We start from the raw sequence: 15,435 nt of genomic DNA on the forward strand, positions 1-15,435 counted from the left end.
GACATACACAACAGGGACCCTGATGTAAACAAGACAAACGTCTTTCTCTGGTCTGCATCCCCTTAACAATTGTGTTTGTGTTTTCAATTGGTTTGGGGGGTAGGATTTGATTTTAATTGAATTATATTTAATTAAATAAAAAATAAAATTGTTTGGTTATTGTTGTTTTCCTTTCTTTATCGGGTTCTCGATTGTTCAGTATGTGGCGGTGGCGGTATGCATAGATATCTATGCGCCTTTTGTGGTCGCGATCTGCCATTAAACCATTGAAGAAGAAGAAGAAGAAGAAGAAGAAGAAGAAGAAGAAGAAGAAGAAGAAGAAGAAGAAGAAGAAGAAGAAGAAGAAGACAGAGTGATGCATTGTGGGATGTATGCGCGGTCAGAGAGTGCAGCGGGAACGATAGAACTTTATTTGTCTGTAACTTTAGTCAATAACATTAAGAATAGAGAGCTGTTGTCAACATTGCAAACCCAAATAAATGCCCAGTCCTCGAGAGAAGTGTCTCCTGGTTTACTGTCACCACCTTCCAGAGGGAATGAGCCAGAAGTCCGGCTACTTCTAACAAGTAGTTACATTACGGAGCTTCACCTGCAGCAGGAGACGCTGCTGGACTCTGCTACGTTCAGAACAACACAGGAAACAAACACAGGTAGGTTCATGTCGACCTCTCCGTTTAGTTACAGTAAAATCAGCTTACTGACCGCACATCTGATCTGTTGGGCGTTTCTGCCACTTTTCCACCAGACTGGGCCTTGACCAGAGGTAGCTGGAGCAGCTAACAAGCTAAGCTAAGCCCACCCACCCACCCCCTCCTAATGTACAGTCCCCTCCCCATCATAATATACTCTGTCGGGATCTAGGGTTAACAGTACTGTATATTTGAATACCGTTTATGTCACAAATGTATCAGTACTAAATACCTATATGTCCCTATGCCATAAATGTCATGTATGTTGTGTATGTGTAATTATGATGAATTGAAAATGGGGGACCCTGGTGTAAACAAGACGAAAGTCTTTCTCTGGTCTGCATCCCCTTAACAATTGTATGTATTGAGATGTACTGTACTGTACCCATTCTGCAATCTGTTAATAAACTTTTCAATCAATCAATCAATATGTCATAAATGTCTATATGAATTGAAAATGGGGGACCCTGATGGAAACAAGACAAACGTCTTTCTCAGGTCTGCATCCCCTTAACAATTGTGTGTATTGAGCCGTACTGTATTGTACCCATTCTGCAATCTGTTAAATAAAGTTTTCATTCATTCATTCAAGCTGCTAAACTGAACACGTGACGTTAGGTCAGAAACTGGTGCGACTCTATGTATAGAGAGAGAGACATGTGCGTTTATTCAGCTCCTTACTAATAATACTGTTATCTTAGCTGCCTGGTACCTCTGTATCTGGGGCTAGTGTTACTGTGTTATCTTAGCTGGTACCTCTGTATCTGGAGCTAGTGTTACTGTGTTATCTTAGCTGGTACCTCTGTATCTGGAGCTAGTGTTACTGTGTTATCTTAGCTGGTACCTCTGTATCTGGAGCTAGTGTTACTGTGTTATCTTAGCTGGTACCTCTGTATCTGGAGCTAGTGTTACTGTGTTATCTTAGCTGGTACCTCTGTATCTGGAGCTAGTGTTACTGTGTTATCTTAGCTGGTACCTCTGTATCTGGAGCTAGTGTTACTGTGTTATCTTAGCTGGTACCTCTGTATCTGGAGCTAGTGTTACTGTGTTATCTTAGCTGGTACCGTACCTCTGTATCTGGAGCTAGTGTTACTGTGTTAACTTAGCTGGTACCTCTGTATCTGGGGCTAGTGTTACTGTGTTATCTTAGCTGGTACCTCTGTATCTGGAGCTAGTGTTACTGTGTTAGCTTAGCTGGTACCTCTGTATCTGGAGCTAGTGTTACTGTGTTATCTTAGCTGGTACCTCTGTATCTGGAGCTAGTGTTACTGTGTTATCTTAGCTGGTACCTCTGTATCTGGAGCTAGTGTTACTGTGTTATCTTAGCTGGTACCTCTGTATCTGGGGTTAGTGTTATCTTAGCTGGTACCTCTCTATCTGGGGCTAGTGTTACTGTGTTATCTTAGCTGGTACCTCTGTATCTGGAGCTAGTGTTACTGTGTTATCTTAGCGGTACCTCTGTATCTGGGGCTAGTGTTACTGTGTTATTTTAGCTGGTACCTCTATATCTGGAGCTAGTGTTACTGTGTTATCTTAGCTGGTACCTCTGTATCTGGAGCTAGTGTTACTGTGTTAGCTTAGCTGGTACCTCTGTATCTGGGGCTAGTGTTACTGTGTTATCTTAGCTGGTACCTCTGTATCTGGAGCTAGTGTTACTGTGTTATCTTAGCTGGTACCTCTATATCTGGAGCTAGTGTTACTGTGTTATCTTATCTGGTACCTCTGTATCTGGAGCTAGTGTTACTGTGTTAGCTTAGCTACTAAGGGGTAGTGTTGTCTGTAGATGTCCACAATAGTCTTTACAGGCGGGGTGATGTCCACTTAAAAATATTTAAAATAATTTTTATAAACTGGTCAACACTGCTCAAAACGGCTGTATTTCCGTATTTGGCTGCCTGGTGCGCCTGAGCTGTGATCACAGCGCATGCGCATCATGCACCCAACGCCGGAAATAATGCAGTGTTGACCAGTTTATAAAAATTATTTAAAATGTTTATTAGCAACGCCAAGCTTTCAAACCCTGCCGCGTGTGTGTGAAACCCTAATGGAACGCTGGGTACCTGGCTTGCATCGCAGTCACGAAAGGGGCTACCACTCTGCCGGACTAGGAAGGGAGGGGTTTTAGTTTGTGTGGTGTGATAACTATGTTGAAATTTATTTAGAATTTAGACGTTAGTTTTACAACTGAAATAAAAATTGTTATTACAGAGAGGGAGTAAAGTACAGAAAAAAAGGTACCAATATCGATTCCCAGGTACTTGTACCGGTATCGGTTGAAATGTGAACGGTCCCCAACCCTAGTCGTAGGTGAAGAGGTATTCAGTATGGTTCTGACACTGGGTCTGTAGTAAACAGATGAGCATCAAGTTCTGTTCAAGTAATGTAATTAATGTAACGTTATCTTTGAAATAATGTAATCTTATTGAGCTCAATAGGGCACAATAAATTACTTTGCTCTTTTGATGTCATACATCACTCCCAGCAGCTTTCTGTGGGGGCAGGTGTGGCAGTAAGTAGGAGGCTGATTATGGTGATTTGTGCGTCGCCCTCCCTGCCACAGGTGATTTTTATTTTTTGCATACATTTTTGCAAATGTGCTGATCGCCCCTCAGTCCTCTTGTACATTCATGTGTTGGCATTTTCTTTTTCAAAAACCACAACCTCCAATGCATTTCTATGGGTTGTTTTAGTGTAAGCCCTTACGTGCTTTAGTCATACGTAACGTAAGTCATACTAGGCTGAGCGTGTGGCATTCATTTGACATCACATCCGTAATCACACCAACCAGGAAATAACTAATGCTAATAGTTGTTGACTTTGATAACAATCACTTCACCAGATACATTCAGTGCTGGATCTAACTAAATGGATTTATAGAGACACATTTATGGAAAGTTCACGTCCGGACCACAAAGCTTCTCGAAGGGTTAGCGTGACACGCGACGGCTCTTCCAATTCATACGCAATGTTCTACCGGCAGCAAAAAAAGTGAGTCTCAGCCTTAGCGTTATGATATTATGATATGAAAATGTAATTGTAGTGCGGTCAGACCCGGTTACGGGTTGTCTTTTCCCTTTATTTTCTTCTGAGTTGCAATAAAACACATGTAAATAAATCTGTAAAGTAAAGTGCAATGGTGAGGATAAAATAAATAATAATTTTAAATAAAAATCTACATAAACTATGGGCTATATACACAGGTATACAGTGAGGTACAGTGGGCTAAGTAGTGTTTTGATTCAGTAGTCTGACAGCTGAGAGGAAGAAACTATTTGTGGTCCTGTTGGTTCTGCCTGGGAGGCTGCGAGTACCCCGCAGGCGGGTGAACACACAGTCCATTGTTGGGGTGAGAAGCATCTCTGATGATGTTCCGTGCTCTCCGTGAGAACCGCTTCTCGTAGACTGATGAGATGGTGGGGGGGGGGGGGGGGGGGGGGGGGGGGGGGCAGTGGGGTCTTGTGACGTGAATGCATAGGGGAATAGGAGCGAGTGTTTTAATGCAACTAATCTCCATTTAGATGCAAATGCAAATACATCAGAATTGTCATTTAGAAATGAGATTGCATAGATGACATGTATGAATCGAGATTGCGTTTTTATCGTGCAGCCCATTTTGCAATTGAATATTTCAAAATGTTTTACTAGTATCCTCAGGTCACATGGGTAGTTGCCTCTTTGACACCATCGACACCTAACTTAATAGCCATAATAGGAGATGAGCCATGAAGTAAATTTATGTCGGCCGGGTAGTGCAGCGGATTAAGCGTCTGTCTACCACCACAGAGACAGTGGGATCGAATCCAGCTGTGGTGCTTCCGGGTTGGCCGACCGTCCATACTAGCACAATTGGCAGTGTTAGCGGGTGGGAAGCCGGCGAGGGTGGGTCCTGGTCATTGTAAACAGCGACTCCTACAGTTCGGCCGGGGCGCCTGCACAGCAAGGGAAGGATCTAGGAAAGGTAGTGTGTTCCTTCCACACGTTACTCTCCCCCAGTGAGAGTCCGCGCTGCCAGGTGAAAAGAAGCGGTGGGCTGGTTACACATGTGTCGGAGGAAGCATGTGATCCGCCCTCCCGGACAGACGGTAGGGGGTATAGTGCGCAACGACCAGGAAGGGGATTGGGAATTGGCATAACGACAAACATTGGGATGGAGAAAAATGGAAAAAGAAGGAGGAAAAAGATTATATATAAAATAAAATAAAAGCCCACTGTACCTGAGTAGGGTGAGTAGAGCTGCCGCGGTATTGATTATTTCCTTACCGCACAAATTTGCAAAATATTTCCTACCGCCGCGGTTATTACCGCATGCACAAAAAAAAAAGAAAAAAAAAAAAAGTTTGAATGCATTTTTTTTAGTAGTAGTCTACTCTTTATAGCATATAGCCTGCCTCTAGTCTAAATGTCTATTTTTAGAGGATGACTTTGCAGCATGAATATTGTTTGGGATTCGGCAAGCACGCATTAGTTATTGAAAGTGAAACACGGATTCGAAGTTTCCCATCTGGTCGTGCGCCGTTCACTCGGTGTCGCGGGCAGGGGTGGTTACCCCTAACCCCCCCGACCCTTTCTTATTATTATTACTATAAAGTTACTACTTTATAATAAAGGCATTCGTTTTGTGGCATTAACATTATATAGTTATACGTTCAATAACATCAGCGTATTTACCGGACAATAGCAAGGCAAGCAATACTCTATTCATATCTCAGTTCCTTTCTTTGCTCAGAGCGTGCTGAGTTGTCCCATTCTGCGGTCTGTTAATAAAGTTTTCAATCAGACAAGTGTATAGAACGAAGGGCTTTTATTATAACATTCGTTGCAGACAGTAAAATCATTATGTCTCGTTTAGTACTCCTGAGGAGCGATGATAGTCCACTCCGGCGGAGAGTTAAAGCTAACGTTATTAGCCGTGTTGTGATGATCTGACATTCAGGAAGTAAAAACCTAATACGCGCTTGCCGATTGGTGGTAACACACTGCATGACGCTACACCGTGTGACGCGTCTCTCTTCTGACCAATCAGTGGTCTGCAATGTTTCACGTGACTTTTCTGGTACCCAATAGGGTCGCTTGGAACCTCGATAGATGAGTAGGGTATATCTGCAGAGCCGCAAGCCCAACGAGAGGAGGGTAATTTATTATTATTATTATAAAAACAGCGGTGACGCGGTATTCAGCCTACTCTGCGGTGGCCGTGATGTAACAGCGATACCGCGGTAATCGCGGCAGCTCTAAGGGTGAGTAACCTACATGCCATTACTGCTTTTTATCTATTGACTCATTATAGCTACTTTATTATCTTGAAATAATATAACGGCAAACGGGTGCTATTTGCAGATTTTAGCTCTGCTAAAATTCACCCTATAATTCACCCTCACCTGCTTGTTCAGAAGCTTATGAGTTTGGGGATAAACCCCTCAATAATCAAATGGTTCTATTCTCCTCTTACCAACAGGACACAACAAGTCAAGGTGAATGACTGTGGCACACTCTCGTCAAATTCAAGGTGCGGTGAACTTTTTTTTTATGTTGTGGGACTTGTACAGCACTTCAACTTTGTCAGTGCTGTAAAGTTTAAACCTTTTTAAATCTTAGACAAATGAAACACTTTGCTTTAGGGCTGGGCGATATGACGATATTATATAAATATCGGGTACAGTTAACGATACACTTTTTTAACGTATCGTGGATATCGTGATGTTTTGCCCAAGAGGATTGTGTCGCGTCAATCTGGTCCACACGTTCAAACTTTTGAACAACGCCGCCCCCACACACACTACTGCATCAAAGTTACTACTTATGATTAACAAACGCATTCGTTTTGTGGCATTAACGTTATATAGTTACACGTTCAATAGGGATGGGTACCTTTCACATTTGAACTGATACCGGTACCGGTACCTGTGAATCGATACCGGTACCCAACGGTACCTTTTTTCTGTACTTTAGTCTCAAGAAATTTAATTTACCTACCTCAGTCGTAAAAAAAAAATCCAAACTTCAAATAACTACAATTTAGACAGTTTTCGGCTTGTCATTGCTCCGACTGCTTTGTTGTTGAATCAAGTCAAATCCTAGGTAAGCATATATTGTGCGTGTGAACGTTGACATGAAAAGAAAAAAGTAAAAAAAAAAAAAAAAAAATTTTTTTTTTTCTTTCGGTTTCTCACTTGATTCGATACTCGGTAGTACCGACGTGTTTCGGTTCGGTACCTCAAAAGTACCGAATTCGGTACCCATCCCTAACGTTCACTAACATCAGCGTATTTACCCGAACATAGCAACGTCCGAGGACGACATAGATAGCAAGCATTACTCATTCATATCTCAGCCCGTGCCGAGTTGTGCCCATTCTGCGGTCTGTTAATAAAGTTTTCAATCAGACAGATGTATGGAAAGGCTTTTATTATAACATTCGTTGCAGTAAAATCTAGAGCTGCCGCGATAACCGCATTACCGCGGTATCGCTGTTGCATCACGCTCACCGCAGAGTTAGGCTGAATACCGCGTCACCGCTGTTTTTTATCATAATAATAAAGTTGGCTTGCGGCTTTGCAGATATACCCTACTCGGTTCCAAGCGACCCTATTGGGTAGAAGTGGTACCAGAAAAGTCATGTGAAACATTGCAGACCACTGACTGGTCAGAAGAGAGACGCGTCACAGTTTGGAGGCTCTGAACAAAAACAGAACGCCGCCATCTTTACTGCCTCGCTAAGGATGCATTTCATTCAGGATTTGTTTGCGACAGAACCAAGTGCAATAAACAAAAAATAATGGATTCACTGTGTATTCTGCCTTATTTATTGACGAAACAAAACCGACATCAACCCAATTTACCACCGAGCGGAGAGTTTAGTGTCACAACAAGATCGCTGATGTCGTTTGTTGTTGTTATTAGCCTAATACTACCGTCAGCCGATATACACGAGAGGTAACGTTAAACCCGGGTTGCTTGGTAGAATACACAATGAGAGGTAACGTTAGCTTTGGCAGAATAGACGCAACGAGAGTATGGTTAATGTTGTTATTGATTGATTGATTGATTTAAACTGTGTTAAACTCTGGCTTGCTGCAAGCCCTCGGACATGGCTAATTGGCTATGCCCACGGAGCTTTCAGTGTACACAAGCGAGCGGCACCGCCTGCATCCCCACACGGAGACAAACGGAGTAGTACCTGGCTGCAGTGGAAAAGGAACGAAGTACCAGGTGCCTAAAGCGGGTCGAGTCGAGTAGGTACTATGCAGTGGAAAAGCGCCATTAGACTAGAGGCAGGCTATAAGAGTAGACTACTAAAAAAAAAAAAATGCATTCAAACTTTTTTTTTTTTTTGTGCGCACTGTGCGGTAATAACCGCGGCGGTAGGAAATATTTCGCAAATTTGTGCGGTAAGGAAAATATCAATACCGCGGCAGCTCTAGTAAAATCATTATGCCTCGTTTAGTCATGCTGCGGTGTGCTGGTAATCTGACTCGTCGACCGCGGGGAGCTACCGTTGTTGTTGAGCTCTCGTCAAAATCAATGGAGGACTTTCTGGAAAGTAAAAAACGAATAGCGCTTGCCGATTGGTGCTAAGAACAGCAGGGCGGGTGCAAGCGGTGTGACGTAATTGGCAGACTCGACTGTCAATCAAAATGATTCTGTTGCCGGCTGAATGATTGAATGAATGAGAACTTTATTAACAGATTGCAGAATGGGTACAATACAGTACAGCTCAATACAACAACAGTGGACTGGAGTAGAGCCATATGGAATCCGCGATCACGGAATCGCGGACGGAATCGCGGAATTGAGCAATAAAAATGGGAATCCACTATAATTTTTTTTTTTTTTTTTTTTTTACCTTTTTTTTATGTTGTGGGACTTGTACAGCATTTTGTTCAACTTTGTCAGTGCTGTAAAGTTTAAACCTTTTAAAATCTTAGACAAACACTTTGCTTTCATGAAATATTGTAAGCCGTCATTTGAGGCTTTATAAAAGCAGCACAATGAACACAAATCTGTCAGTGCCGAGTCCGACCTCATCTTAAATAACAAACAGCATTGCTTGTTGTAGTTAACAAAGAGAGGCAGAGTTGATTTAGCAAAAATATATATAATTTTAAAAAATTATCAAATTTTATTTTCATATTCGAATCCCATGCCCATCGAACAAAGCTTCAAAGTATTTAAGATGGCCCTATTAAATGGACTGTTATATCTTATTAAATTGTGGACATTTATTCATTCCCACTTATTAGACACTATTCCTGATGGTAAAATGAGCGTACAAAGCAAAATACAGAATTCTGAAATATTAAAACGGAAAAAACGGAATTTGGAAAAAAATAAAATGGAATTTGGAAAAAAATAAAACGGATTTCATATGGCTCTAGACTGGAGGATGAAGACCAGAAAAAGACTTTCGGCTTTTTTACATAAGGGTCCTCTATTTTCAATTCATCAAAACATTTAGAGACATACAAATATTCAGTAGTTTCATTAAAATGCTATTGATTGATTGATTGATTGATTGATTGATTGATTTAAAACTTTATTAACATATTGCAGAATGGGTACAGTACAGCTCAATACATACAATTGTTAAGGGGATGCAGACCAGAGAAAGACTTTCGTCTTGTTTACATCAGGGTCCCCTTTTTCAATTCATCATATTTCATATCTAAATCATATAATATCTCATTGCTAAATATATGCAATATATAATCTAATAATCCAATCATCTAAACCTAATATATAATATAAAAATGCTAAATGCATGGGTATTTTATTTTGTCTTTAATGTTAGCTTGCAAACTCAAATACTGTCTTGGTAAGCCTCATAATGATTTGTTTGTGGAAAAAAAGAAAAACATTGTGATGTGTATTGTGTATCGCCGAAAGGTCAGAAAATATCGTGATATCATATTTAGGCCATATCGCCCAGCCCTACTTTGCTTTCATGAAATATTGTAAGCCGTCATTTGAGGCTTTATAAAAGCAGCACAATGAACACAAATCTGTCAGTGCCGAGTCCGACCTCATCTTAAATAACAAACAGCATTGCTTGTTGTAGTTAACAAAGAGAGGCAGAGTTGATTTTGCACCAAAATATATACATTCGAATTTTATTTTCATATTCGAATCCCATGCCCATCGAACGAAGCTTCGAAGTATTTAAGACAGCCCTAGAAATTACAGTGTGGCAGTAATGGGAAAAGGGTGCTAGCTCGCCATCAATCAGTAACTTGCCACAAGACTTGCATTCGCTCTCTCCAGCACACAGCCTCCCTGCCTGGCACAACAACCACAACAGTAGGGTCTATAGTCACAGTCAGGACAGTAGGCTCTACAAGTAGGCTCCCTTAAAACGCTAACGCTATTAAAAAAAAAAAATAATACAGTGGGTGTTAAAATAAGAATATGACTTGGCCTGAAAAAAAGTCAGTCAGGAGATTTCTTTTTGATTTAATCCCTGAGCCTACATGCCATTACTGCTTCTTATCTATTGACTCATTATAGCTACTTTATTATCTTGAAATAATATAACGGCGAACGGGTGCTATTTGCAGATTTTAGCTCTGCGTTTGATATTGTTCATCCTCACCTGCTTGTCCAGAAGCTTATGAGTATGAAGAGTGAAGAGTATGGGGCAGGGTTAAAAAAAAATTAAAATCCAGTGCTTTTTTTGCCCCCCTTAATTGATTATCGGGGTCTTTTTTTTATTTTGTGGGCACAGAATTTTTATGATGAAAATTAACAAAGATTATAAAACATTGTTGACGCTTTTTTTTACAGTCTCATCCCTATGTTTGATAACGTAATGTTATGTCTCCATATATAGGGCTCTACGCTAACCTTTTTCCCAAGGAGCACATGTGCTCCTAAATAAAATTTTAATAAAAATATCTGCCGATAATCTAAATTTAGGAGCACACAAAGAAATTTAGGAGCACAGTAAAAAATGTTCAAGTAACACAGTTTATTAACAAACTATTTATTACATGCATATTATACTGTGCGTGTGCATAGTGCTAGGGATGGGCGTGAGTAATCGATTACTTGTAGCTATGAGAAAAATGGGGGGGAATCGAAATTATTAATATTTTATGAAAAAACTGTAATTTTTTATTTATTTTACATATTTTTTCACTATATAAGTGTTTGTTGGTTTCCATAACACTTTGGGTGCCGGGAAACGCTTTACAGCGTCATTCCCGGCCATGCTCAAGTTGCAGAAGGACGCTTTACAGCGTCTTTAATATCAATATTTCAAAAATCTGTGATCGGATTCATATTTCCCCTCCGCTGGCCTGAGATCCACCAGGAGGACCCACTGAGCTCTCTGGCGGTTCAGGAGCGCCATCTGGTGGCCGATCGGCGCAATCGCCAAACAGGAAGTGCTGTGGAGGTTGTGCTGGTCGGCCATATTACTTCCGGGCACTCTGTTTGGCTGCCGGCACTCTGGCTCGTCACAATATATAGCGATCCATTGCCAATAACTCGATAAACAACATGATTTGGACGTATATAGTATTATACAAGCTGGAAATGGTTCATCAGGATAAACATCCCATAATCGAAAACGGTCTACACCACGCTGATCGTCCAACGGCGCGAGGAAGATCCGGTAAGATTCAGCGTTATTTTTGAACGTGTTCCATATAAACTGTTATGATGAACATATGACCCACACTAGATGAATGATATAACGCTGCCCACGGAATTATAAACGATCCCCCGCCCATCCGGTCATCATCAGATCATACGTAGATCATTCTAGAAGTACGTCCAATTGACATTTTTTATATCTCCCCGATTGCCATCAAACTGTATTTCATCATCAATATAATGCATTTGGGGCTATAGATCACGTTCTGGAGAAAGCTGCAGAAAGAGATGAAAACATACTTATACATTAGACTATTCATTACTATGAATATGTGAATGAAAAAGTTTAACGTTGCTACACAATGAACAATACATATAGGACTTTGAATGGGCCCTAATAATGGCAATGTAGCAATAGAATTAAAAAAGTTATAGCCCTGCAAAGAAGGGTACTTCTCCATAGACAAATAGAGCTGGCAATCTATGGTATATCATGAATTTAACCCATGGCAGAGAGAGAGAGAGAGAGAGAGAGAGAGAGAGAGAGAGAGAGAGAGAGAGAGAGAGAGAGAGAGAGAGAGAGAGAGAGAGAGAGAGAGAGAGAGAGAGAGAGAGAGAGAGAGAGAGAGAGAGAGAGAGAGAGAGAGAGAGAGAGAGAGAGATGAGAGAGAGAAGAGAGAGAGAGAGAGAGAGGAGAGAGAGAGAGAGAGAGAGAGAGAGAGAGAGAGAGAGAGAGAGAGAGAGAGAGAGAGAGAGAGAGAGAGAGAGAGAGAGAGAGAGAGAGAGAGAGAGAGAGAGAGAGAGGAGAGAGAGAGAGAGAGAGAGAGAGAGAGAGAGAGAGAGAGAGAAGAGAGAGAGAGAGAGAGAGAGAGAGAGAGAGAGAGAGAGAGAGAGAGAGAGAGAGAGAGATTTCAACAACAACATTGCTGCTAATTGGACCGATTATTTTTTCGATTAGTCGACTAATCGAAAACCAATGTAAACAACAACAAAAAAAAAAATTTCCCTTTTTTTTTTAAATTACCTATCTTTGTGAAAGTGGCTTCTCAGCTCTGGTCCAGCTGAAGACGGAGCAGAGGAACAGATTGGACATTGAGCATGACCTCAGAGTTGCTTGTCTACCATCACCCCAGACTTTGAGACTCTTGTCAGGACAAACAACAACATCATAACATGATGATCCCATAGCAAATTAAAATAATGACTCATGAAACATTTGAATTTGGATCTTTAAGCCACTTTAAATGAAAATGTATTGAAGAACAATACAGCAATCACTCATAACAAGATAAATAAATTAAATAATACAAATTAAAGTGGAAGTGTACTTTAAATAACTTTTGTTTGCTGTGTGTGAGAGGAGTCCGTGTGTGTGTGTGTGTGGTCTTACTCTGATCGCTGTGTGAGTGAGAGGAGTGTGTGTACTGTGTAATTTGTGTGTGTGTCTTACTCTGATCGCTGTGTGAGTGAGAGGTGTGTACTGTGTAATTTGTGTATGTGTGTGTGCATGGCCGCCTAGTTATAGTTGAAAGTGGGGGTGCATTTTTTTTGAAATAGTTTTTTTTTTTTTTTTTTTTTTTTTTTTTTGACAGGCAAACGGCAGATATTTTTTTCATTTAATGAACCTGTACGTGCAATTTCCTGCAATGTAGAGCCTTCAATCTTGACTAATAAAGCTGCTCTTTTCACTATAAAACTCAGTTTATATTGCAGTATGATAGCCAATTACTATAATAATAATAATATTAAAAAATGGAATTAACATATTGCAGAATGGGTACAATATAGTACGGCTCAATACACACAATTGTTAAGGGGATGCAGACCAGAAAAAGACTTTTGTTTTGTTTACATCAGGGTCCCCCATTTACAATTCATAATGAATTGTAAGTAAGGGTGCAATTAACACCGTGCAATCCATTATTTGTGGAGCCCGCCCTTTAAGTCTTTGAGCTATTAGGCTACTAGGGTTCTTACTTTGCGTTTTGGTGTACTGAAAAATGCTCCGATGTCTGTATTCTTTCTTTTTTCTGCCATGTTACCTGGTTGGCTGGACACACACACACACATTTTCATTTCAGGTATTGTACCTTAAGATAATTGAACATCTTGATTTACCGTAAATCCTCAAATATAGGACGGGTCTTCTATTTACCTCAGCTGCAAAGAGCACCAGGCCTTTATTAGAGAGGCTTATATAAGAGGCAGGCCTTAATTTCTAAAAATGACACTCATGGACATAATCCCTTCATTTTCAGACTTTTATTGCATTATTATTATAATAAAAAAAATAAAAAAAAATTAAATTGGGGGGGGGCCCTCGTCACTAAAGGCCCACGGGCCGCGGCCGTCGTTAATCCGGCCCTGCTCGTCTGCCATAGCGAACGGTAAAATTTGCAAACGAAGTCAACGTTATCCAGCTGACGACACCACATATCTAGATATATGACAACGTTAGCTAGCGGCTAGCACTAAAGCTAACGCCAACCAGAGGGAAACTTTGTTATTATTATTATTGACCAGATGGCATTTCGGACCAGGAAACAATTTTATTGTATTGCGTGGTAGAAGTTATACCACTCAATAGTAAAGATGATGTCTAACATAATAGTTTGTTCGAACAACTGAACTTACTTAGTGGAAGATCCTGCTGTTGTGACAAAGTGTTCACGCTGCCTGCGTATCAGTTTACACCTGGAGGCTGCCTGCAGCGCTGTGAGACTGGAGTGCGCGTCCGCTCTGTCTGCTGGGGGCTGGATCAAACCATATCGGACAGGGGGGTGTCGCAGTCTTTGGAAACTTAAAAACTTGCTATTAAGTGTCATTGCGTATTATTAATTTGATTGAAATTACGTAGTTATGCTTAGATAAGATTTATATATTGGGGGGGGGATATTTATATCATATGATATGATCAAAAAGTGAGGGAGCAAAGAGACAAGCTTGCTCCCCCAAGTTCAATAGTCCTGGAGCACATGCATCGTCTGCTCTGTTAAGTGGGCGCCTATGTGTGTGTGTCTTACTCTGATCGCTGTGTGTGAGTGAGAGGAGTGTGAATGTGTGTGTGTCTTACTCTGATCGCTGTGTGTGAGAGAGAGGAGTGTGAATGTGTGTGTGTCTTACTCTGATCGCTGTGTGTGAGTGAGAGTAGGGCTGGGCGATATGGAAAAAAATCATATCGCGATAACGATATGATAATTTTATTTTATTTCTCGATATCGATAATTATCGAATTGTTATAAGTATAAAAAAAAAAAAAACATATATATATATTTTTTTAACAACAGATGTATGTTTATTTTGCAGCAATTCTTTGTCATTGCCGCCATCTTTAGTGTTACATCCCCTCACACTCCAGTTCTCAGGCTGCAGCTGGTTTAAAAGCTAAAGTAAACCGGCTTCTCTGCTGGCTGTGGCTCCAGAGGAGTTGAACAGTTCTGGCTCTGCTAGTTTATTTTCGATCTTTTGGCGCTTTTTTGGTGGACAAACCACCGCACATGTGCACTGTGACTCGTGACTGGAGTCTAGTTCTGCTAGCACACATAGCCTACTGTGTACAGACGGTTTCAAAATGTATTTTAAATTAGAAGGCAAACTAAATAAATGGACAAGAGAAAAAGAAATCTGAATTTGGTCAGTATTGTCATTTGGACAAGCAAAGCCATTACTTTAAGTTGCAGGCAAGAAAGACAAGTCTGTCCACGGTCTCTGGTTTAAAAACTGCCCTGTTGCAGGTAAAAAAAAAAAAAAATCGATTTTTTTTTTATTTCGATATTCGATATCGATTATTAAAATATATCGCGATATTTATCGTTATATCGCCCAGCCCTAAGTGAGAGGAGTGTGTATGTGTGTGTGTCTTACTCTGATCGCTGTGTGTGAGTGATAGGGCTGCAACGATTAGTCGACATAATCGACGACGTCGATTATAAAAAATCGTTGACGAGAAATTGTTGCGTCGATTAGTCATTAAAAAAAAACGTTATTTAATTTTTTTTTTTTTTTTTTTTTTTTGCACTACCTATCTTTGTGAGAGTGGCTTCTCAGGGTTCCAGACAACATCATAACATGATGATTCCATAGCAAATTTTGGACATTGAAAACATTGTTCCCCTGCAGGAGATGATGATCAGACTAGACACACAATACATTACAC

General features: G+C 40.6%; 1 protein-coding gene across 1 annotated transcript in view; it reads left to right on the plus strand.

Moving 5' to 3' along the window:
* Positions 1-407: 407 nt before the first annotated feature.
* The window catches only part of LOC311238402 (uncharacterized protein), a 38,062-nt gene continuing 23,034 nt past the window's right edge, over positions 408-15,435 (plus strand). Inside the window, exon 1 of the mRNA XM_084326453.1 lies at positions 408-650. The gene's annotated coding sequence lies outside the window, so the exon portion shown is untranslated. The remainder of the gene's footprint in view (positions 651-15,435) is intronic.

Source organism: Notolepis coatsorum (assembly GCF_963971535.1).
Source record: "Notolepis coatsorum genome assembly, chromosome: 12".
Taxonomy (NCBI): Eukaryota; Metazoa; Chordata; class Actinopteri; order Aulopiformes; family Paralepididae; genus Notolepis; species Notolepis coatsorum.